The sequence below is a fragment of the Charadrius vociferus genome, unplaced genomic scaffold, assembly GCF_000708025.1.
Source record: "Charadrius vociferus isolate BGI_N301 unplaced genomic scaffold, ASM70802v2 scaffold125, whole genome shotgun sequence".
Classification (NCBI taxonomy): domain Eukaryota; kingdom Metazoa; phylum Chordata; class Aves; order Charadriiformes; family Charadriidae; genus Charadrius; species Charadrius vociferus.
Window position 1 is genome coordinate 4,028,718 of NW_009649036.1, and position 9,403 is coordinate 4,038,120.

Here is a 9,403-nt window from a genome sequence, read left to right on the forward strand (position 1 = left end):
CCGAGGTAAGTTCGGGCTTGGGGAGGTCCACACATTCGTGTCTGAAGCTGAACTGTCCCACTGGCATTTTCTTTAATAAAAATGAGGTTAGGGTCTCTGCAAAACATTCTTCTGGGGAACTTTCAGCTGCTGGCCCGCCCTGTCAGGATTTATACTGATAGACGATAGGTCACATTATCCAGAGAAAACAAACAAACAAACAAACAAACAAAAACCCAGAAGGATGTAGCCTTCCCAAAATAAACTTCATGCTTTTCTGAGTAGGACTTACTCCTACAAGTGTGTGCAAAGGGTTCATCTGGAAGCTCAACCTGACCCTGACTGTCATAACTCTTCCTAATTTCTCAAATGGAGAATCTTCCTCAAATGGAGGATTGCCCTGGTCATGGCAGCACTGCCTGTATCAGAACACTACTTCTGTCTTTCACTGAGTTCACCTGCACAAAACTTTTAACCTAGAAAGTGCCAGGACCATTTCTTAACCCCATTGAAGAAAGGGACCATAGCAGAAGGGGAAAAAAGGAAAACCAGTGTGGCTGTTTGCCATGTTCGTTATCAGAGTTCCCTCTGAAGAAGGACTGTGAGAAAAAGACAGGGAAGGCAAAAAGGACAAGCCTTGAAGAGGAGGAAGGGATTGTTACACTAGCAGTGGCGAGGGGCAGAATGAAGACGGTTTTGATGAGAGCATTTCTCCAAATAACTGTTGCTAAAACTCAGTGAAATGACAACAAGTGCAGAGAACTGTCTGTGTTCTGCAGCGCAGCCCATGTGCCGCAGTGAAATTCAGGACTCGCCGCCTCTCTGGGGTGTGACTTTGCTAGCAAACCAAACCAGCGCAGAGGAAGTCAGCAGAGCCCAGGCCACGTGAAGATGCCTACACTGTGAATAGACTCTGTCTGCACCCAGGGAGAGAAAGAAAAGCAGTTCAAGACAGCAGGTAAATCAGACTCTGGCTGGGCTGAATTTTCTTCTGCAAGTGCTGGTCTCCTCTGAGCGTGCGGGAAGCCATGGATGAGCTGGCTTTAAAGAAGGTACTTCATTTAAGTGCTGGGAAATACATTGGACCATTCTGGACCCTGTGAGACTGGTACTGTAACCCAGGGATGAAGCTGTGCAGACCCTGCCTGTGGAAACAGCCTGAAAGACAGAAAAGTTGTTTGTAGAAACTTTTCAGTTTCTCATCAGAAACTGGGGATGAAGTAATACTTCCATGCTTTCCCATGAAGATAAATCCATCTTGCTTTAAAAAATTCAAAGTATAGTTATGGAGGGCATAACTACGCACGGTACATGGAAATATTACAGTAATATATGTCCACATACGGGGGTCTTGCCTCAGTAGACAAAAAGGTGTGATTTCAGAAACAACAACAAACACACAAGTTCCTTTTCAGATACACTGATCAAACATTCTATTTAAATAACAAAATTAGTTCTTCTGTTGTGGTAGTATCTAAAATTTGCTTTGGTCAATGGCAGCCTGTAAAAGAAGAACAAAATTACTCTGGATATTAAAAAAAAAGGCATTTGATAAATCCATGCAGCAGATGTTAAACAGACAACAGTGTTCAGGAAGTCTTTCTAACAACTAGTCAGGAAAAAGTTGATTTTTTGTCAAAACCTTTTCACCATAACTTTTAAACACTCATTTGCTTGGAATATGAGGCTAAAGACCATTATCAGCAGCAAATGAAGAAACTCTCACTCAGCAGTGCTGCAAACTTTCTGTCACTTTGGTATACGAAAGTGGAAGCATCCCCCTTTGGCACCCTAGAAGGACTCCAGTCTGACAGAAGCTGCTGTGAGGTTTCATAACTTTTGAGAAAGTTCATTGCTTACATTTTGGGGAGAGATATTTATTATACAGGAGTGCCATTTAAAGTCGAGAGTGAAACACATGGACTCAATAAAGGCCCAATTACATGACCTTTGCTGTTTGCCACGCTTTTAACTTGTGTAAGTTATTGATTACACTTTCATGAGATCATAATCAGAAGGTTGTTCTTTGGTAATGGTGTGCTAGAGGAGCTTTATCCTCAACTTCAAAGCTGTTCTGTGAAGCTTAAGAACAAAGGGTTGGAAGTTTGAAGCATGGCCAAAATGAATCTGTGTGCATTATCCATGTTTACCACCATGCGAGAGGTGGATTAGCTTATTCTTCAGCTGTGAACTTTTTCTTGTCACGTCAGATGAGCCACCATCTCTAAGGTTTACGTTTGTGCTTTTAAAAGTATTCTGTTTAATTAAATGTAGTGTCTGCTCAGATCTCCATCATAACTAGTCTAAATGCTTGTTAGTGCAATCATTTCCCTAATTGTAAAGGTTTTCTTGAAATTGTTTGACATTCTCTGGAAAGAATTTTCAGGTTAATTTATTAGTTGTAAATAAATCTACCCAGACCCTGAAACTGCAGCTGTAATCTATGTGAAGATGCACGCCCATGATCAGCCAGCCAAAGTTTTAACTTATTTTTGAAGCTGTGAGGGGAAGAAAATAACCTTGTGGTTTATTCTCAATGTAGATAGAGCCACGTAGATGTGTTGCAGGTGGTGGTAGTAGACCTGCACAGCATTGTTTTGTTAGGAACTAACCTGATGAGACAGTGTTTTCATTTTTTTTTTTCTCTAAGGACCAATAATAATTTCTGCTATTTTTTATTAGCCTTAGGAAATTGGCATTTTGAACATCCCTGATCATGAAATCTCCACTGGAGAGAGCACTGATCTTTTGCTGAGTGACAAAAAAGTGAATTAGCCCTTGCTGTGCTGAAACCAGCAATAACTTTTCAGGAGAATAGCTTTTACCAGTTCTCAGGGTACAAGAACAATACATTTCATTAAATACTTGAAGATAATGAAGGCTTGTGTATCTTTTACTTTTTTTAATCTGAACTGTTAATGCTATTTCTCTTTTTGGTATCTTGCTTGCTTCTCTCCCCTTCCCCAAAGCAGAGTTATCTAATTTTCATTTGTAAGACATAAGAGAAAACAACTTAAAGGAAACTTGTGCACCATGTATACATTCCAGCCTGGTTCGTGCTGAGAAATATCATTCCTTGCTAGAGATTTTCAAGATGTAATTAACTGTGCATATTTATCAAAACCCTAACTATTTTGTCTCCTTTTAGTGTAATTTTGTCAAAAGTTAACGCTAGCAAAGCAGTAATAAAATACTTTACAGAAAATCTGTTAAACAAGAAAGCGTCTAAATATGGGGAGTTGTGCTCTGTTGCTTTTTCTTTTGTTTCCAAACAAAAGAAGGTAGAGAAGGAGTGAGAAACTCCAAGACTTTCCTCAGTGAGGAGCTGTAAATTTGTTGTGACTGTTTTTTAAGAAACCCTACATGCCACGTGCTTTTGTATTTGCGTACTTGTACTTACCTGGAAATTCCTGTGGATCTGTTTGCCCGTATGCTGCTTTCCAAGGCTTCAGCTACGTGGAATGGCCCCACTGTCCCCATTGCAGATACCTACTGCACCAAGGGATTGACTCTGATAAAAACCGAAATAATATTTTCACAGGAATGTGCAACAGGCATTTATTTGGCCCGCGTCACAAGAATGCCTGCTTTTCCTGCCCCGAGGATGAGTTTCAAAGTTAACGCTCTGCTGGTGTACTTGGATTTTTCTTTTTCACTGGTGTCCCTCTCAGACCCCACTCTTTCTGCCAAGCCCTTCAGCTACCAGTCTCGAGTTGGTTTCAAATGACCTCTTCAAATGCTAGAGCGCTTCCAGAGCTCAAAGTCTGGTGAGAGAAAATATCATCTCAAAATGACCAAGTAGCCGCACTATTTCCCATGACTGTCAAAGAGCAGACAACTGCCAGAAACTCAGTTGCTAAATGTAATCTAAATCTATTACTTTGTGGCCTCACCAAGCTTTGTGACATTGATTTCTTCATATAACTTTAAATAAATTATTTTCTCATTACTTGCAGGAAAGGCTGATGTATTCTGCAAAGATTTCTGTCCATCTCTCCTATGCAAAGCATTCTTGGAAGCCTTGCAGAGTCACCTTTCAAAACCCAGGGCTCCTTTAGATAGCAACCAAGAAATTTCTGTTTTCCAGCTTTCTAAATCGTTCTGTTGGAGGATCTGATCTGACATCCACAGTCACATGCCACAGGAGACATTAAGCACCAGTTAGCCATCTTCCATTGACAAAATCAGAGAGTTTAGGTAGCATTCTTCTTCTAAAACTATTAAAGCCACAAGTGGTTATTATTGAAAGTTTCATGCCGCGATTCATGCCGTTGTTAAAGTCTTCCTCCTCGTGCATGGATTTTGCGTAGTCTGCCACAGTTTTCTTAACGTGGAGAAAGCAAGAATAAAACAGGCTCTGCAGAGTTTTGTGCATTTCACCACAGCATTGTGTGATTAGCATTGTCACCTAATACATTTTTCTTTGAAATTTCCTATTTTGCTGAATTCTAATTTCAGTCCTTCATTTTTAAAAACACCAAAATATCTCTCCTTTTGTGTGCATTTCTACTTTTGTTAATCCTGCTGCTTTGGTTCATTCCCATATTCTTAGCAGCCGGTACTGTAAAGTGGGCAAGTTATCCTGTCTTCTGTGTAAATTGGTTTTCTCAGAGTGTGTTTCTGTATCACTTCGTATCGTTACGCACACCTCCCACTTTGGGCGTACCTCGTGAGGCTGATGGCAAGTCTCTTCGAGTGTCACACTGAGGTGCAAAAAATGGTTTACCCACTCTGTGACAGGGCCAATCAACAGCTAAGGCAAAGCTGCTTTCCCTAAAAAGAAGAAGAAGAAAACCTCATAGGCAGGCAGTTTATTATCTGCTTGTCTAAGGAGGCTTCGTTATGTTGTTCATTACAGCACTGTCTAGACTGCACCGCAGTAACAAAATGTGCTGCTGACATACGTACTCCTACTCTGGCCAGATTCCTTCAATAGCCCCATACGTGCAGTACGGCTACGGCATCCCCTCTTTGTTGAAATTCATCTCATTTTGCTTCATGCTTCATCTTGGAACATAGACGGACCAACTTCTCTGACCTAATGCAGTTAATATCTTGGAGAAGCAATGGTCCATGCTGTAAACACCTAACAAACACATACAATGCCTCGCTTTGTGATTTTATTCGTGGCATATGCAGCTGTGAGCATCTGCTGTGGATAATGCACGCTAGAATCTTCTAGTATGTGCGTAGCCAGAAATATTCATGGATCTGGGATAAAGAGGGACTTTTTTGATTAGTTTCTTTCTTTAAATCTAGAAAATTGGCATTAGGGTATCTTTGTCATTTAATTGATAACAGAATAGAACATTCAGCACTGATCTCTTTAAAATACTGAGAAGAAAATATAGTTTATTTCTTACATTTACTTGCAAAGCTAACACACATTCTCTTTTCTTTGTTAAAAAGACTGTGGATTTCATTAGGTTGTTGAGCTGTGACATACAACAGTTTAAGCTACTCTGCTTTGCTTCAGGTACTACCATTACTTCTAATCCTACGCCTTTCATGTAAAATGAAGAAAACATAAAGCACATTCCTGTGAATGCTTTGATTACATATGAAACAAAACCCGAGGTAGGGACAACATGGCATCTGAGTGATAAGAAAACTAACTCATTAGATCTCGTACTGAGGAGTGGAGTTCTGTAGGAATTTTAAGAGTATATCATTTAAAACCAAACTGCCGACAGATGTTTGCTACAATACTTGTTAGAGGGCTTCGTTATTTTTATAACCTTTTAAATTCCTCTGATTTATAGAAAAAGGCCATTTAAAGTCCATAAAAGTTAATCCCAACCATGGAATTATTTGCCTAAAACGAAATTTCCTCCCTTTGCTGAGGGCTTTGCCCACATGAGGAACAGTTAAAGGGCAGCTGTGCAGGGCTACCTGCTGCCTGAAGGCACTGAGTCCCCAGACTGTTCACACAAGGTCTGCAGGGGCCCTTGCCTCAGTTTCTGAGGGTCTCAAACAAAGTCTTTACACAAAAGTAAGGCATATTCTTCCTTGGGTACTTCCTGAAGTTAAGCCAAAATCAAAAAAGTCTTCCATGCATGCAGAGTGTGCAGTCGTCAAAGATCAACGATTTATCTCAAACCCTGTTTCCTCCATCACCTCTGATAACACGGGGCCTCTAAGATTTAGCTTCATTACCAAATTTTGCCCCTCGCATACCAGACAGTTCATAGGCTGGTTTAAAAAAAAAAAAAAAAGTCACAAGAATGTTTTTATAATGGAAAAGGGATTATAGGTTATGGGTTTTCCCCTTTATCTCTCAACAATATCCATGGAAATATTGTTCTCACCACCAGGTCACTCACAATGACCAGTTACAGCACAAATTACGGTAGTCACTAGACAATATTTTAATTGCACAGACCTATCTCTTCAATTAAGCGTCATGACTAAATTTCATGCTAGGCTGGAGCATGGTAAATATTTGCTGAGAGCATGTTGTTTGCTTTTCTGTCATGGTGATTAATGCAAGCTAATTGGCAATCAACTCAAATTACAGCAGGACAATACTGGAGATTGGATGTAGGGATTGTGTCAAGACAGATTTTTTCCAAATAGATAGGATTTATGGCAGCCAAATCTTGTTTCAGATTCACCAGTTTCAGGAGTTAAACTACTCTGCTCCACTGTGCAGCCTCTCTAGACTGTGATTTTTTTTATCTAATTTTTATATCAAAATTTAACCAACTCAGTCCAGTACACATGATTTTCTAACATACTTTGCAGCACATGGCTTCATGACTTCCGTGCTAGCTGGATCTACTTCAGGTGTTTCAGGTCTTCTTAGATTTTCAAGAAGCTCAGTTTTTGTCAACTCAGCAGCTGTACAAACCTTTACAGAAATGGTGAGAGCAGGTATCTCCTCCCAGTGCAACATGTGCCTTTCCTCCTGAGCAGCCGGTTGCTTGTGCAATGTCTCTTCCCATCTTTTTAACGTGTGAGCAGAATGTCCTCCTGCCTCAGGCACTAATCACTGCTACGCCTCTACTCTGGTTAGACGAATTTCTTCCTTGGAAGGCCCTGAGGATTGTGGCTCATGCAGCAATCGATCCCCTTTCCCACACTGAACTTTCTTTTTGTCTTTGTCCTTAGGCATCGTTTTGCCTCTAGGAAATGGGATTCCAGTTCTTTTCTTACAAATCAGGGCTCTGGCTCACAAACTGACCTGCTACAACAGAGTGGCTCGAATGGAAATATGGGAGTGGAGTTATTTGGTCTAGTTACCAGTTGTTGTTTACTAGAAGAGCAAGAACATAATGTTTTAATATCCCAACCCATTATGACCTGGTTTAGATATAACCAAACATCAAAGCTAACCAATGAGAAACAGATAGTACAGCATTGACTCACTCACTGTATTATTCTATAGAAGTGTGGAGACATATAATTATTTTTCTGAACCAAAGTTTTATTTGAAAACAAAAATGTTCACAATCTGGCTTTATGGCTTGTTTTCGTATTTTGGCATGGTATATTGTATTGGAAAAAAAGGTCTTTAATTAAAAGCAGCCTTTTGAACATTACCCCAGACTTCAATTTTCATCTCCTGTTTTACTGCTTCTCTCCGTGTCCCCCCTCCCTCCCTCCCACATATACTCCATGTGTTTAACCCACCCTTAAAAACTTTCATCGCGTCCTTCCCTATTGTTTTGCGAGTCCTTCTCTGAGGTCTCCGTGCCTAGACGACACCCTCTGAAGACTGTCCGTGCAGAGTGTAGTCCCTGCATACTGTTTTGGGTCTCCTTGCTGTCCCCCCAGAGTGAGTGGATGTGCTGCCAGGGCTGATCAGGAATTTCATAATTACATTTCTACCCAGCTCATGAGTGCTTTGCTGGTGTCACCAGGAGCTAAAGGGAGATGGCCTCTCACACGCTGCCGGGGCTTCTGCTCAAGTTAGCAGAGCGAGAGCATCACAGAAGGGCTGAGGCTGATCTGAGACCAGACAGTCTGATCTTGAGATGATCTAGTCCATCTCTCTGCTCAAGGAGGGTCATCTAGAGCTGCTCGCCCAGGACTGTGTTGAGTTTGATTTTGAATATCTTCACAGATGGAAGCTCCACAAGCTCTCTGGGCAACCTGTGCCAGTGCTCAGTCACCCAGTCAGTAAAAAAGTGTTTTCTCAGATTCAGATGGAGTTTTCTGTATTGTGCCCATTGCCTCCTGAGCACCAAAGCAGAGCCTGGCTTCATCTTCTTTACACCTCCTATCAACTATTTATACACGTTGATTAGATAGTCCCTCAGCCTTCTCCAAGCTGAATGGTCCCAGCTCTCTCAGCCTCTCCCTGTATATCAGACACTTTAGTCACTTGATCATCTTTGTGGTCCTTCACTTGTCACTCCAGTAAGTCCATATCTTCCTTGTACTAGGGAGCCAGGATATTACAGGAGAAAAAGGACAACCTGCTGGCTAAGGACATTGACTGCCATCTTGTAGACATAAATGAACTACTATTTATCAGCCCAAAGTTCTCATAAAATTTTGGCTTTAATCTCTTTTTGTTTCACTATTTAACTACAAAGCAGACATAACAATACTGTCTACTATCAGTGAGTTGCTGGATGAAGACACATTTTTGCCAGTGCCCATGCTAAGGTCTCAAGTGCTTTTCTGAGCGCAGTGGGTACAATTACCTGTGATCCCTCATATGCTTCAGGGTAAATGAGAAGCCAGACTTTAGGGAAAAGGTTCATTTCCACTTGCCCTGCACACCTGCGGCCGTGCTATTGACAGCAGTGGAGTTCTTCAGTGACTTGCACACATCTCAGGTGTACATGGTGTGTACAGCTATGCTAAAGACACGTGACATCACTTTGCATCAAATAAGAAGAAATATTGAACAGATGTATTACCAGAGAGGCCAGAGTCCCATGGAAGAAAGTACCAAAGCCTACAATCTATCTGTGCTACAATGCAGGTGTGTATCGGGAGTAGGATGAAGGTAGTGGAAAGTAGTTTTTAAATCATGCCGACACCTTTTGGGGATCGCCAAAACAAATCATTTACGTTACGATTAATAATGAGTGACGTGCAGCCAACTCCGTAGGAAAGCTCTCAGCTCCACCCTTGGCACCATTTAATGAGCCGAGGTTGAACAAGGCAGTGTCAGAGCTGTAAGCAAGATATGTGTCCTAGCATGGCACTCCAGTAACGTGGGTGTTCATCGCCCGGCACTGTTTCCCCAAGGCAATGTGCCGTGCTCTGCAGATCAACCAAGACCAAACTCAGTTATTCTCACGCCACAGTTGGTACCATGCGTGTGAGTATGCCCTTTAAGCTGCACTCGTGGTGCAGGCAGGTCATCCAGGCTCACCAGCCAGTTCCAGGAGGATTCTGCCCAAAAAACAGCTTGAAGAATTAGCTTACTGTACATACATTTTTTTGTCGTCTGCCAGACAAAAGGTGT